This window comes from Prosopis cineraria, unplaced genomic scaffold (genome assembly GCF_029017545.1).
Source record: "Prosopis cineraria cultivar Desert tree isolate PC_DT_omini unplaced genomic scaffold, ASM2901754v1 PC7, whole genome shotgun sequence".
Classification (NCBI taxonomy): Eukaryota; Viridiplantae; Streptophyta; class Magnoliopsida; order Fabales; family Fabaceae; genus Prosopis; species Prosopis cineraria.
In genome coordinates, this window is record NW_026555338.1 from 28671940 (window position 1) to 28687499 (window position 15560).

General features: G+C 29.2%; 1 pseudogene; it reads left to right on the forward strand.

The window, feature by feature from the left end:
* Positions 1–357: 357 nt before the first annotated feature.
* Positions 358–8491, forward strand: LOC129316697 (serine carboxypeptidase-like 40; annotated as a pseudogene).
* The last annotated feature ends 7069 nt before the right edge of the window (positions 8492–15560 follow it).

The window sequence follows — 15560 nt, forward strand, 5'->3', positions numbered from 1 at the left end:
CTTATCACCTTTTAATTATAAAAACTCCACATACTTTATTAAAGTCATCAATCATCACTTCCAACATTAATTTCATAGTTGTTGTAAATGGTATAAAAGGAATTCGAATTGGTCACCTGGACGTAACCTAACAAATCAAATTTAGTTTAGAACACTTGAAGAGAGAAACAGGAAATAATGAGGAGAGAAATTTGGTGGGTTCTTTTCCTCCTTACAGCACAACTACTATTCATAAGCAAAATTCATGGAAGCAGAATGCAAGAACAAGTACTGAAGAATCTAAAGAAGTCCAAGTTCATCATATGAGGTTCCATTGATCACACAAACAGTAAAGAACCAATCTTTGAGGTAGAAAAGATGTTTGGTGACCATAATGATGATAAGTCTTGTTACTATTATCCTCAACAAGAATTGAAAGAGGAAGACAGAATAGAGAGACTTCTTGGCCAGCCTGAAATTGCGAATTTATCTCAATATGGAGGCTACATTACTGTGGATAAAATTGCAGGATGAGCTTTCTATTATTATTTTGTTGAAGCCGACAACCTAACAGACACAAATTGCCTCTTCTTCTTTAGCTTAATGGAGATATGTATAATTCATTACTATATCTTGATCAAGATTACAGATTTTCTTTGACCATACACTTCGTGTAACTTAGGAGTGATAGATGCATTTGTTGGAATAAAATTCAACTTGTGAGATCACACATGTAAATATTAAAAATGTAAAAAAAAATTAAGGCTTAAGAAGTGTGATTAATATAATAGAACTAATGTATAGAGATTAGATTAATATTTGTAATTTGTTAAGAGTTCAAATTACAGATAGACAAACGTAATTACATTTATAAATATTATGATACCCACCATATGTATGCTCCATTTCTTATTCCTAAAAATTGACACCCTCCCGAGGTCTTATGTTTTATGGATTTGATTCTTTAAATTCATACATCCATTTGGATATTCAAATACTCCTTCAATATTATGATAAGTTGACAAGTAAAACTCATGGATGTGACAGTGATAGTAACAGTAGGAATGATTACAAGATGTTCATCTATAGGTCTAGGATCCTCATCTCTAGGCTATGGAGCAATACAAGTGCTTGGACCATTTTGAGTAAACAGTGACAGCAAAGCACTTCTTTTTAATACATGGCCACGATAAAAAACCATGCAAGGAGACCAAAATTAAGTCATGTCAGAAGTCATAAGGCTTCTACAGTCAATAGATGGTATGTCAAATAAAGTAATATTGAAATGATTCCCCAAAGCCTTGTGGGCTAAGAAATCGGCACATCAGTTGGCTTCTCTGTAGACGTGATCAAAAGTTATCTTCTAGTTTCTCATTACGAGGTTATGGATGTTCCTTAAAATTGGTGCAAAAGGATGGCCTTGGTCGAAATTACTTTCAATGAGGGAAAGGGCCTCCATAAAATTGAAACAAACATTCACTTCGATAATTTTATCATCCCAACATACGTTAAGCCCTACTAAAATTGCTATCAGTTCAGTTGTAGTTCTGGATTGATAACGAAGGTTCTTTGTAAACCCTTTGATCCAGTTTTCCTTGTTATCTTTGATAATTCCTTCACAAGCAATTACTCCATTATGCTTAATTGAACCATCAACATCAAATTTGGTCTATCCAAGTTTTAGTGGTTTTTATGTCACCTTAGGTCTAGAGTTAGTTCTGTTGAGAAAATCAACTTTAGATTGGAGCTTCATGTTATTGATAATTTGGTTGGTACTAGAGAAAGCGATGTCATTTTCTGCATTAGTATCTTTAGGGTAAACTTTTTTGTATCTTGCTTTCCAAATGTTCCTGCAACCATGGGCAAAAAGTTTTTACCAAGACAATCTTCTTATAGACATGCTTCCTACTTCATTTTTAGTATTTTAAATTATCCAATCATACACAAAAGAGAACAAGAAAATATCATGTTTGGATGGATTTACTAATTTTTCTCAAACCTCCTTAGCATCTTTACAGTTACATAAAATATGAATAAAAGAGTCAAGAGAGTTACAACCAAGTGGACAAGTGTGTTGCTAAATGCTATTCCCATTAGGGAGTGTGACATTTATTTAAAGCTAATCCCAAGCCGCCTGTAATAGCCTTAAACAATCTATATATATATACTTATTGAATTAATTATATGAATATATTTTAGTTATGTTAGGGATAATTATAACAATAAGGAGTATTGGTAGAATGGAAGAATGTATGCCAAGTAACTGAAGGTTTTCGGTTCGAATCCCTGATGCAACAAAAAGGGAATTTTATTTTTTTCAACTTCTTTGAAATTACGAAATTGCCCTTTTCTAAAAATGATAAAAGCTTCCTTCTCTTCCTCGGCGATTCCAGAAAAACAGAGAGAGAATGAGAGTCTGAGAATATGACCGACTTAACCTTCCTATACCTCTGATCTTTTCTTGTTTTAGAGATCACCGACTCATCTTCCTTGTTGTTCATGGTGGTGGCCGGTGCAGTCGAAGCTAAAGTTTCTCTGGTTTTTTTTTCTCTGTGTTCCCTGTCCTTATTATTGTTCTCTGTCTGTTTTTGGCTGTCTTCATTGAGTTCGGTCGCTGCTCGGTTTCTATCGTCAGTTGGGTTGCTGCCACTGTGAGACTTAGTCGTTGGAGCTGGATTCATGATTCTTTTCTTTCCCAGCTCAACTGTGAGCTTTATGCTCTGTTTTACCGTTACGTGTTCCCTGTTTTTGCATTTTTCCGTATGCTGTGCAGTCCGTGTGTTTTGAGCTGAAAAATCACAAAGCATCAAAACAGAGTAGAACTATTATTGTAAGCTTGTATCGGTACTGTGGAGTCAAGCTCCTTTCGTTGCTGTGAATCGTGACAGTGTTTGGATTATATCTCCCCTGTTCAGCCGACTGTTTCGATTTCTTCATCCTGGTTTTCTGTTGTGGTGAGTCAAGGTGAGAAGGCTTCACGTTTAGGCTTCTTTTACTCAGTATATATGTGAACCGGTAACAGAAAAGAATTTGGCTTCTCTGTGACTGTTTACGGCTATACGTGATTGAAAAAAGAGAGAGAGAGAGAGAGAGAGGAGTATATATATTTTGCATGCTTCTTGTTACTATTATGCCGTGCTGTTATAGGAGGGAGAAGATTCAAATTTAAGTTGGAAGTTTGTTCAAAGACTTGCTATTTATGTGTGTGTGGTTTGGGTCATAATTTTATGGGCTAAATGGATTTGAGTTAAATTGAATATGATTAAAGAAACTATTAAGGTAAGGGAGGAGGAGAGTGATTTGGATAATTAATTTAATTAAGTAGAATTTATGCACCTAAAGTAATTGGTGCAAAACCTATAAAAATAAATGTATATATATGGGGAAGGTTGCAAGTATGAAGGATAAAGTTTGGTGGGAGAAGTATATAAGTATACAAGCTATGGAATCATGAATGGATGGTTTAACTAAAACGAAATTGAGGGGGAGACTAGTGATGTTAACGATAACACTTGGATCAACTCTAATTATGATGGTGATTGATTTGGAATTATGTTAAAAATTTCATTTTTTTTATTTATATATTTATTTATTTATATTCTAATAGGGTGCGCAGAAGAAAGGGAACCTGACCAAAATTGAAAGAAAGGATATCTTTAAAAATTTTGAAGCTCCGACGAGTAAGTGAATAGCATTCCATTTAATATTTTATCTTTATTTTAATAGCCTCTTCCTAAATTATTTTTCTTATGAACTATATTAATTATGAAAATTATAAGATATCAGTGAAAGACAAACGAGTTATGATATATGCATTCATTGATTCTTACAAAGATATTTCCAAGTTTGATGGAAGTAATCTTGTATGGTTGTTAAACTTTGAAATTTATTGGATACTCGATTATTACAAATTTATGATTTTGACAAACGTTGAGATTTGGCACAATTCATGCGAATTTGATTTTGAAAATGACAATTTAAATTCAAAATAATCATTTCTCTCGCATGTTGAAACGGGATTTCTAAGAGAACTTCACACAGAACACTGTTGCTAGCGGCAGTTCCGTTAGCCCGTAGCGCGCTGTGGTTAAACACTAGCTAGTTTGTTCGTGAGTTTTATTCTCACGTTTGGTATTCGTGGGCTTCGTACCCGCGTTTGATTTCGTGGCCTGAGCCACGTTTGGTTACTTACCCTCGTGGGCTGTGTGTCCACGTTTGATTCGTAGCTCCGGCTGCGTTTGGTTATTTACCCTCGTGGACTGGTGTGTCCACGTTTGTTTTCGTGACATAAGCCGCGTTTGGTTATTTACCCTCGTGGACTGAGTGTTCACGTTTGTAACCTGTTCTGTTGAGTTCTCAAAATTTTAAATGTTGATTAATATATGTTTTTGAAATTTATCCGGTGTTGACTAGTAATTTGTATTACTTTGAGTTATATGAGAGCAAATGGTTTCTTTAAGCATGAGAACATAAATTGTTCTCTACTTATTCTTATTTTTCAAATATGATTATAACTTATATGCTTATAATTTTGGTGGAATTACTTTCAATTATTTGACACCATTATTAGAGACTGTCAATTTAAATTTTAAGAATTTTATCATGGGAATGCTATTCACTGAAAAAATTATTTGGCTTCAGATTGGTTAGCTGACGCCGATTCTACCAGCGACCTCAAAAAGGACAACTAGCTACAGTGGGTGGATATTTTGATTGGTATTATTGTCTTTATGTAAATATATAATTTGTATGTCCTTTTGATTTGAGAGAAAGAATAGATGCTCCACATAGGTTGTTGATAAACTTTATTTTTGATCTGTATATGGGTTGTTGGCTGGAAGGAGCTACGCTCCTGATTTATACTGTTATCTGTCAGAATTTTGTTGTAGAATTTTCGGGAGATCCTAGTTACAGGGGAGGTTCTGCCGAAATTTCTACAAAAATATCGACACTCTTTTATGATATTGAATCCAATAAGTTATTTTAATTCTCATAGGATTTGATTAAATTTTGTTCCTTTCTTTTGTAAAATGAAATCAAGGTTTATTTTAAGGCTTACGGGAATGTGTAAGTGACTCATACCCGTGCCGGTCACCCTCTATTTTGGGGCGTGACACCGCCTTTCAAAGGAAATATTTAATTTTCTCGTAGGTAAGCCATTTTTAGATTTTGTACGTATGTCAGAATGATCCTGAGCTTGTCGAGTTTCTAAAGCTTTGTAGGTAGATTTAATAGAGAAGTTACCATTGCTAGAGGGCCTCCAAATAATAATATCATCTTCGCCCTATTTACGGCAAAACACTTCACATAAACAAATACTCATGGAACCATGGTATATATCTTATCACACCTTATAAATATTGTTATCATATACAATCTTATATATATAATTAATGATTGATGTATGTGGTTGGTGATCAATAAAGTTGCAAATGTAGTGTTTGTGAAATCACCAACAAGGATGGGATTTTCATACTCAAACAGGACATCGGATTACAATAGTATTGGGGATAAAAGAACTGTCGTAGACAACTATGTGTTCTTAAGAAATTGGTTAGAGAGATTTCTTGAGTACAAAACTCATGATTTCTATATTGCTGGCAAGACTTATGCTGGCGTTTATGTACCTAAACTTGCTCGCACCATTCTCTATCACAACAACCACCCCAACTCTTCCTTCTTCATCAACCTCAAAGACATCTTGGTATATCCCTCCCCTTGTCTTTAATTTTTTTTTTTTGGGGCCAAAAACCATTTTTCCCAAAACTTTTGTTTTTTTGGGAACATTAAGCATCCTTCATTGAACGGTGAGGCAATATTCCTCCTAAATAATTTTTCAAAAGCAAACTTGTCCTTTCATTAAAAACCCATCATCTTCTCTGTTAGAATAATTATGGGACTTACGCCCAGTGATAGTAAAACATTCTGATCCATTTTGATTATCTGACATGGGTTAAAGGGGTTGGAAATAGAGGTGGCAAGAACTAGCCTAATTTTAGTAACAAAACAATGGCAAAATAGGTTGTTTAGGAGGATATTGTCTCATCCTTCAATATCAGAAAAAAATTTAAGAAAAAAAATGATCTTTAACCCTATTTTTTGGGGGAAATCACACAAAAGGACCGCTGAATTTTATTATATGTGAACAAGGACCAATAACAAGCCATTATTCAGGAAAAAACAAATATTTGTTCCCATTTTAAGAACAATAAATTCTGTATTCGTTTTTGTCTATAAATAATATTCTTTAGCTGTCTTGGCATGTGATTTTACTTTATATATATATATATATATATGACTATCCTGACTGGACGTAATTCAAATTAACATTGTCAAGCTCACGCAGAAGTGGCTCTCCCAAAAGCAAATTTCTTCTTCATATAGTAAACAAAAGTACTCAATGAATAACTTGAAGATTATTTGTGTGCGCTATTGTGCAGATGGGCAACGCAGCGCTGAATGACTTAACAGACAACGAAGGGTGGTTCGATTTCTTGGTGAGCCATGCCATAATAACAAGCAAAACAGCTCATGATATCATCATCTGTGCAATTACTTAGGAGTTGGCCCTGTAACTTGGACCAACGAGTGTCGATTAGACGAAGATACTGACAACATTAATTTATACAACATCTATGCTCCACGATGCCATGATTCCAACCTCACTTCCCTCCCTAAGCCTCCCTCTGTAAGTATTTGAAAGAAGATTGATATTATTAATTTTTTCTAAAATAAAAGCAAAACTCACAGCAGTTTGGAGATGATGATGCAGGTAGTGGCAGACCCATGTAGTGATTTTTTTGTATATGCATATATGAACAGGGTTGAGGTACAAGAGGCATTACATGCCAATGTCACAAAACTAATAAATGATTGGAAACTTTGTCATCAATTCCATAGGCTTGATAGCCCTTCCACTGTGCTTCCCTTCTTACAAGAGCTCCTTCTTCATAGCCTTCGTGTTTGGATATTCAGGTATTCACTAATAACTAACCCTCTTTTCTGAATTATTGGACCTAAATCCTCTAAAATTGATATTCATGAATTTCTATAAATTTTTCTTTTTTTAAAAAATATTTTTTCTTATTTTATTTTTTTTATAAAACATAAAATCTTATCTCTCTTCCTTAAATTAAAAAGGAAAATTTCATGGAATTTACATATTCTCAACTTTAGAGAATCCATTCTCAAATTTATTAATTTTTATATTATACATAGTATGAAAAACGAGGTGCATTTTTGGAAACTTGCAAGTAGCACTACAGCTTATTACTAAATTTTATTATAAAAGATATTATTAAATTTTATATTGATATTGACTCATACACACACACAAACACACACAATATCTCGTTAGCGTGAGATTCATAACTAAATATGTGTATAAGATTTATAATAAAAGATGGTAATAGTATCATTTTTATTTATAACTTACGTTTATTTCATCTCATTTTTAGCTACTCTAATTATGTATATTTGAGAATCTGATTAAATATGTTGAAAATATTGCAGTGCTGACGTAGATGGGATGGTGCCGGTTACATCAGCCATGTATTCCATTGAGAAGTTGAATCTCCCTGTCAAGACAATTTGGCATCCTTGGTTTGTTAATGGAGAGGTAATTGATGCAATATTCAATTCAAAATAGTAATTAAACAACTTTGAATAATTAAAAATATTTTATGTTGAAATAAATTAAATTTTAAATTATTTTCAAAACAGTTGGACATAAATAGATGGTACATGCATGCAATTTTAAATTTCTAATTGTGTTATTTAGAATAATTTTAAAATTTACTATATGCATGAAGTATACATGTTTTGTATAAAATCGTGGGAGCTTTTGACTTGAACATTGGTAATATCATATTCTCATGTGAAATAAATTATCTAAAGTAAGTTAATAGTAAAGTATCTTTTAATTAAAAATACAAAAGAAAGAACAAACTCTATCTATGAAATACTCCTTTTGTCCCAATTTATAAGGCATTTTTTAATAAAATTACACATATTAATAAAATTTATTAAATAAGTTTATAATTTTAATTTTTTTATAAAATTTTAAAAATATCCTTCATTAATAAGAGAGGGAGGAAATAAATTTATTTAAGGAATAAAATGATGAGGGGTAATATTAGAATCATTATCATTAATAAAATTTTATTTTTATCAAATCATCTAATATTTTGAGATAGCAAATCGCCTAAACATCTTATATTTTCTCAAAATAATTTCTCAAAATATTATAGTGTAGACCACTAGAGTATATATCTTCTTCTTTTTTTTTTTCGGTTGGTGATTCATGCAAAATTGAGAATGAAATGAAGAGTGAAAACATGGGAAACAAGTAGGAGGGTACACACAAGTGTATGAAGGAAGACCTGACATTTACAACAGTGAGAGGAGCTAGACATGAAGTGCCAAGCTGGCAGCCAGCAAGGGCCTTTCTTTGATCAAACACTTCTTGCAAGGCATCCGTCTTCCTCATACCACTTCCTCAACACAAACCTAATTTCTGCTTCTTTTAATTTTTACTCCATTCATCAATTGTCAGTTATTCAAATGAGAATGTCACCTCTTTCATTTACAAGAGGTTTTGCGTTCAAACACAATAATAACATAGTTGTGTGTGTCTCTCGTTTTTGTATCGGGAAAAGCTAAGTTATGGGTAAATTTTTTTAAAATTTTTTTTACCCCTTTTGATATAAGTTGATTTTGGGTTGTTTATGTTACCTTCAAGCAATGTAATTTCAATTATCACATGAATAAAACCTTGTTTAAGACAGTGATAGCAAAGGTTGTCTCATCCAAGGATTAAGATTCGAATACTTAACCATTTGTTTAAATCACGAGGGTTCCTATCTCTCATGCTAACCTTGGTTATCAAACCTTCATTAATTTAACATCAACATCAATATATTAGAGGAAGTATGGTGTCCTATTTCTGGTTTTGCGCAATTTATTGGCTCAAAATCTAACTTATTATAATAGTACATGGGAAAATGTACGTAGTTTTAAAGAATACTTTAAAAATATATATTATTTTTTATTATAATAACAGTACATTGAAAAGGGCAAAAACAAGAAAAAAAACAACACGATGTTCTTGCTGGATGCTGGATTATACTTGCGCATCAACTTATTTTATTAGACCAAGCGCTTTTGGATTTAAGAAAGCTATTGGGGTTAGAAACTAGATGAGGCCCATTTATAGAAATTAGAATCCAGGAAAGATCATGCTTGAGAGAAGTGGCCGGCTTGGCCCAACAATTTGATACACTGTGCCTCATGGGCCTGTAAGCTTTTCAACAATTTGATTATTAATAACCAAACGAAGTTAGGTCTAATGAAAAGAATTAATTCCTTACAACATAACGAATCAAAATTTGAATATCTATTGAAAGAGATGTCAACATTTTGTGCACAATAGAATTGTCTTTAATAGAAAAATACAATTAAAATACATGTGGCTTTAAAAAAAATTAGTGGTACCAAATTGGGTCCCGTGTTTGAATTTGGGATGTGCAGCCAGTTGTGTTAAATAAAAATTTTAAAAATATCCTTGAAATTCCTGTGTTGTTAAGCTACTATTGGTAAGAACAGTTCATGTACATCCGAACAATTGAATAAAAAATAGTAATATTAAATTAATAATTAGTGATTAGTCTTGCTAATTACCTTATCATCCCAACAATGATTTCTTCTTATTTTATCACCAATATTCTGTGAAGTTGTTCTCACAGGAATTAAGAACTCCAAATGAATGCCCTCAACTTAGAATGTTAAATTCTAATTATTCTAATTTCTAACATATTCAGTAACTTATTAAAATGTTAAATTTGTCTCCATTCAAGTATATTCTTCCTAATTTATTGTCAAACAGTTTCTCAAAAAAAATTACACCTTTGTGAAATTAATCATACTCCATCACATTTAAATTAGCTTGTAGACTTTTTGGCTGCTTTTACTGTGTCATGAGCAATCGCCATCAGTCAATAACAGACAACTGCTTTTTGAATGATAATTATAGTTATTTCCATTGACCTGCAAAGTTGCTGTCCTTAAACTTTCAACTGTTCACACACATTTAAAAATAAAAATTTAATTTTTTTAATATAAATACGACGTACTTTTATTTTTATTATTAACTTTAAATTATAATATAATTATATTAAATATTTTTATGTTAATTAAAAATAAATAATTAAAAAATAATTTAATTATTATAAAGTGTTCTATATTTTAAATTAAAAATTATTTTTAAAAGATATTTTACAAATAAGACTGAAAGGAGTATGTGTTAATAATATTTCAAATTTAAAAAAAGAATATTTATATTAATATTAAAATTAGAAAAAAATTAAAATAGGAAAAAATTAAAATGTTAATATTGATTTGAAAGTTTTTATATTGGTAATTTTTAAATTAAGTTTTTTAATTTTCAAGATTAATATCTTCAACATGGGATTTGTAATTGTGCGGATGAACAGAGATTTATTAGAGATAAAATTTTGTTGTTGCATAAGAGAGAGTAACTGTAGAAATTCATTAATAGAACTTGAAACAGTTCATCTAATTCATCATTCAAATTGGAATTAATATTGGTAAAAAAAAAATTAAGAAGCTTCCAAACAAGAGTCCAAAATCAGTGCTGTTTCACGAATATGAAACTCTCAATTTATTGGTCCATTCCTAAAAATGGTTAGCATTTCAATTGAATGGTGCATTGTATTAGCCAGTCATTTCAGGTTCAAAACATACCTAATTCTCCATTAATTTCTTCCCCTTCACAATCTGTCTCTCATGGCCCTCATATTTCTGGTCAAAAAGCCTTTGTTTACCCTTTTTGATTTTTTATTCAAAAGGCACTTTAGAATTTTTGGCTTTTTGTGTTCAGCCTTTGTCATGCTTTGACTAAAGGGTAATAGTTTTTCCCCACGGGGTAACCTTACATCCAATAATTATGAGATTAATCATTTAAAGAATCTAAATAGAGCAGAGTTCATAATTCAAACGGATCTAAGTTTATCCAATCAAGTTTAATTCAAGTCAAGTTTATTTAAATTGAGCTTAAAGTATCTTATTTTTTAAAAAAGTTTAATACAGTTAAGTTTAACCCTAACTTTTTTTAGCCGAATTCGGGTTGGCTTGTTAGGCTTAATCAAAATTACTAACGCTATGTACATATAGAGTCAGAAATTCATACAAAGCATTAGTAATTCTAATGGTTGGGCTTATTTAAATCGGGCTTAAATTAATACACTCTCTTAAAAAAGTCTATATAGTAAAACCTGGCCCTAATTTTTTTCAAGAGGGTTTGAGCCGGCCGTTGGGCTTTGCCTAAATTACCGGCTCTAAAATAAAGAGAGGAAAACGAGCCCTTTATACTCATTTAACAAGAGGGTTGAGCTTATGCATAAAACCCTAAAATTACAAAATGAGTTTAAAAGGGAATGGGTTATCAACTGCTTGTTTAAGCACACATCTATTTTTTTAATTTTTTATATAAAAATTTTAAATTAAACCTTTCTTCATTTAAGCGTGTTTAATTTCATTGAAGTATTTTTAGTTTGATAAAAAATGCAAAAGGCCTCCAAGCCCACGAGCCAATCATAAGCCTGCTATGTTGAGGAACATGCTTAACATATGAGGGTCTTAAAGGATAAGTGAGCTTAAATAGGTTAGCTCTTTTTAGACTTGAGTTTGTTAAAGGCAAGGTCAGCTCATTTTTCCAATTCTAAATATAAATACTTCATCTGAATTACAATATAAGTCATGGTTAATTAATTCACAATTTACGAACAATATTAATTGAAATCTTAAATTCTTAAAAATGTTTACATCTTTTCATTTATATCTTCATTAAATACTTTATATAAGAGTCTTGATAATAGTAACTAAAATTTTAATGTATGATTTTTTTCAAAAAAAAGTAATAAATGATGCAGGAATATAGTTGAAAAAATAAGTATAAAAGTTATCTAATGCCCTATATTTTAAATCAGATAAAATTTTTAAAAAATGTTTTATATTGTGATTTAGAGGAAGTACCATTTAAAGAATTGTTCTCTCTCAAATAATATTTTTTTATATACACTTTTAAAAATTAAATCCTAAAATATTACTTAAAAGATATGTATTATTACTATGTATATGGCACACTCACTTGATAAAGAATAACAGCTAACATAAATTATTATCATATGGGAACAAATCGGAGAAGGACCAGGAAGCCCAAAATATCTGGGCACGAATCAATGTTAAGATAAAGCTCGCAGGAAATCATGACACTTAAAGGACTATATCGATCGCAGCAAAAATATCACAACATGCCTGGCCTTTTTGCATTATTCTCCAGAAACTCAATAATCATCCTTGATCTTCAATAATTCGCACCCTGAAAAATAGAGAGAGAGAGAGAGAGAGAGAGAGAGAGTATTTTAATGTTTTTTTTTCTAAAACACATATGGCTATGGTTTTATTTATAAAATAGAGAGAGAATATTATTTGACATCTTAATGATTAGTGTGTCTATCTTCATTCTTTTAATATTTTATTTTTAAAATATATATATATATTTAATGGGTATAAAATTAAAAATTTATTAAATTTTTAAATAGAGTTAATACAATTTAAATTTTTTTTGGTTAAGATAAAAATGTTGAAAATAATTTGTAAATAGGAATGGCCAAATAGATGAAATATTATGATCCCTTGCAAGTTATATTATTATTTTTGAGACTTATATCCAAATATTTGAACTTTTTGGTCCCCGTGACCTATTTTTCCCATTATCTTTCACGTGCTTCATGATTTCAAGGGAGTGGTAGGGCCGCAGGAAATGGGACTGAGTGATCTTGCAGCTTTTGAAATCTAAGAACGTAATGATATCACTGGTCCAAAAAATAATTAAAATATTAACATATAAAAAAATTGAGTTTATGAAATTAAATTTACATTATTTCATTATTATTTATTGAATTAAAGAATAATTTTACTTTTCAATTATATGTTTAGAAGCATTTAAAATTTTAAACTTAATTTTTATACTATATTTTTTTAAATTTTAAAAACAGTGTAATATCATTTTTACCGTTAATAAAATTTAATTTTGCTTTTAATTGATTATGAAATTATAAAAAAATATCTTAAAAATTAAAAAAAAAGAACTAAGAAAGTAGATAAAAGTTGCAGAAAATGATCGAAAAATTATAAATTAAGACATAACAATTTACAAATGGGATCAAGAATTACATGGTCCTTGTTTGTAATTTTTTTGTTCAACTAACAGTTAAATTTATTATTATTTAACAGTAGGAGTTATATTATATTATTTTGAAACATTGAAAGAAAACATTACATTAAACACGAGCTTAAAATTTCAATTTTCAAATATTTTTAAACTTATAATTTAAAAATAAATTTGACATCTAACCCTTCTTTATTTGATCACATGTGATATATCTCAAAAGAAATCAATTTATACCACTCCCTTCATCTTGAACAAAATATCACCTATTAATAAACATAATTAAACACATTTAATAATTTTATTTTTTCAAAATAAAAATATAAACATTCAAAAATACATTTCATTTAATATAGTGAAAATAGATAGGAATAAAAATTAAATAGAGAGATAATATTAAAAATAAGCTTATTTAATAAAATATTAATCTTCTTAAAGTATTTTATATTTTAAAATATCAAATTTTTTTAAAAAATATTTTATAATTTAAGACAAAGGTAATATTTCAATATCTTCTTCCTAATATGTAGTTTTTATTGTTGGAATCAGCTCTTCAAGTGGCTCAAAAAGTGGCATTTATTCCACATCAAACAAGCAGCATTCACATGGGCAGTTGGGCACATCCTTATCATTTAATAATATTGTCCACAAATTTATTTAAAGTCGTCATATTCAATGTTCTCTCCTATCACAATATAAAATATCTTACAGAAATTTTTTTAATTTAAAATATAAAATATTAAATAACTTTTAATTTTTAATTAAACCCCTACTTCATTTATCATGTTACTCTTTTTGAAAAAAAATAATATATTAAAAGTTCAGTTGTCATTATTATAGTACTTATATAAAATATTTATTGATATTTATAGTATAATTAAAAAGAAGTAAATTTTTTTAAAAAAATTAAGATTTTGACTAACATTTTTTTAAAACCATAAATTAGACACTAATACTTTATATTGTAGTTAAGAGGAAGTATTAATTTTGTTGGTGTTGTCATTGGTATAAAAATAATTAGAATAATTATTGATTATAATAAATTGCTGCTCAAGAATTCAAATGACAATAAATATATAAGGAATAAAATAGGAGAAAGGCAGTAAATACTATAACTTTGTCTTATATTTAAGACAAAAAAAAAAGTCTTCCAAACTTTCTCTTATACTCCCTTCATTTAAAAATTTAAGGAATTTTTAACCGAATCTCACCTCCAATAAAATTATTAACTATTTTCAAACTAATTATATTTTTTCATATTTACTCCTATTAAACACTCAATAATAAATATAAAATCACTATCAATAGGGACACTTTTAAAAAAAATAATGATTACACTTTAAAAGTATTACATTTTTTAATATCTAACTTTTAAAAAAATGTTTTATATTTTTAAACAGAGAGAATACTAAGAATTGGAATAGTACTTCCATTATTTCAAAATACAATTTTACAGAAAATTGTGCAAACTAATAAAACTCAATACTGACACTTTATAAACTTATTTTTTCAACAAAAAAATAAACTTCAAAAAAATTATTTTCATTTAATATAATTTTAAATCTACACATTTAACTATTACATTACCATCATTTCAATTCTCTTAAGAGTAAAATTAGGAAAATATTATTAATAAAATTTTATTTTAGTCAAATTATTTTATATTTTAAAATAATAAAATATCTTCAAAATGGTCATATAATTTGGGAGGGAGATAATATCAATAATAATAATAACCATAAAATTATTTAAAATCATAATATCCAGTATTAATTTTATATGTACAGTAGTTGTGATTTTTTTTTTTTTGACTAGCTAGTTGTGATTGATGTTATAAAAATCAATTCGAATCGGTGACTTGGACGGTAAATTGACAAATCAAATTTAGTTTGCGACAGTTGAAAGATTGAAACTTCATTAGATTAATCAAAAGCTGACAAAAATTAGTCAGTAATTGATAAAAATTAATTTTTACTAATATAAATTCAATGTATGGGGCATTATGGGTCTTCTGGGAACTATTATATTATCATTATTATTGTGACTCACGAGCATTACTAGTTTAGATAGCCACTTGTGTTATCTTCTGTAGCCATTGGTTTTTGTGCCAGCTGTTTCCTTCTTTCCTTTTTCCGAGATTTTTCTCCAATCATTGAAATAATAAAAAATTAATCATTTAATTTTTATAATTTTAATTCATTTATAATTTAATTTTTTAATTTTTATTTATTATAATTTAATTTTTAAATTTTGACTTGATTATAAATTATTTTTTAAATTTTATCTTTTATAATTTAGTCTCTAAAATTTTAACTTTTTAAATATTAATCCT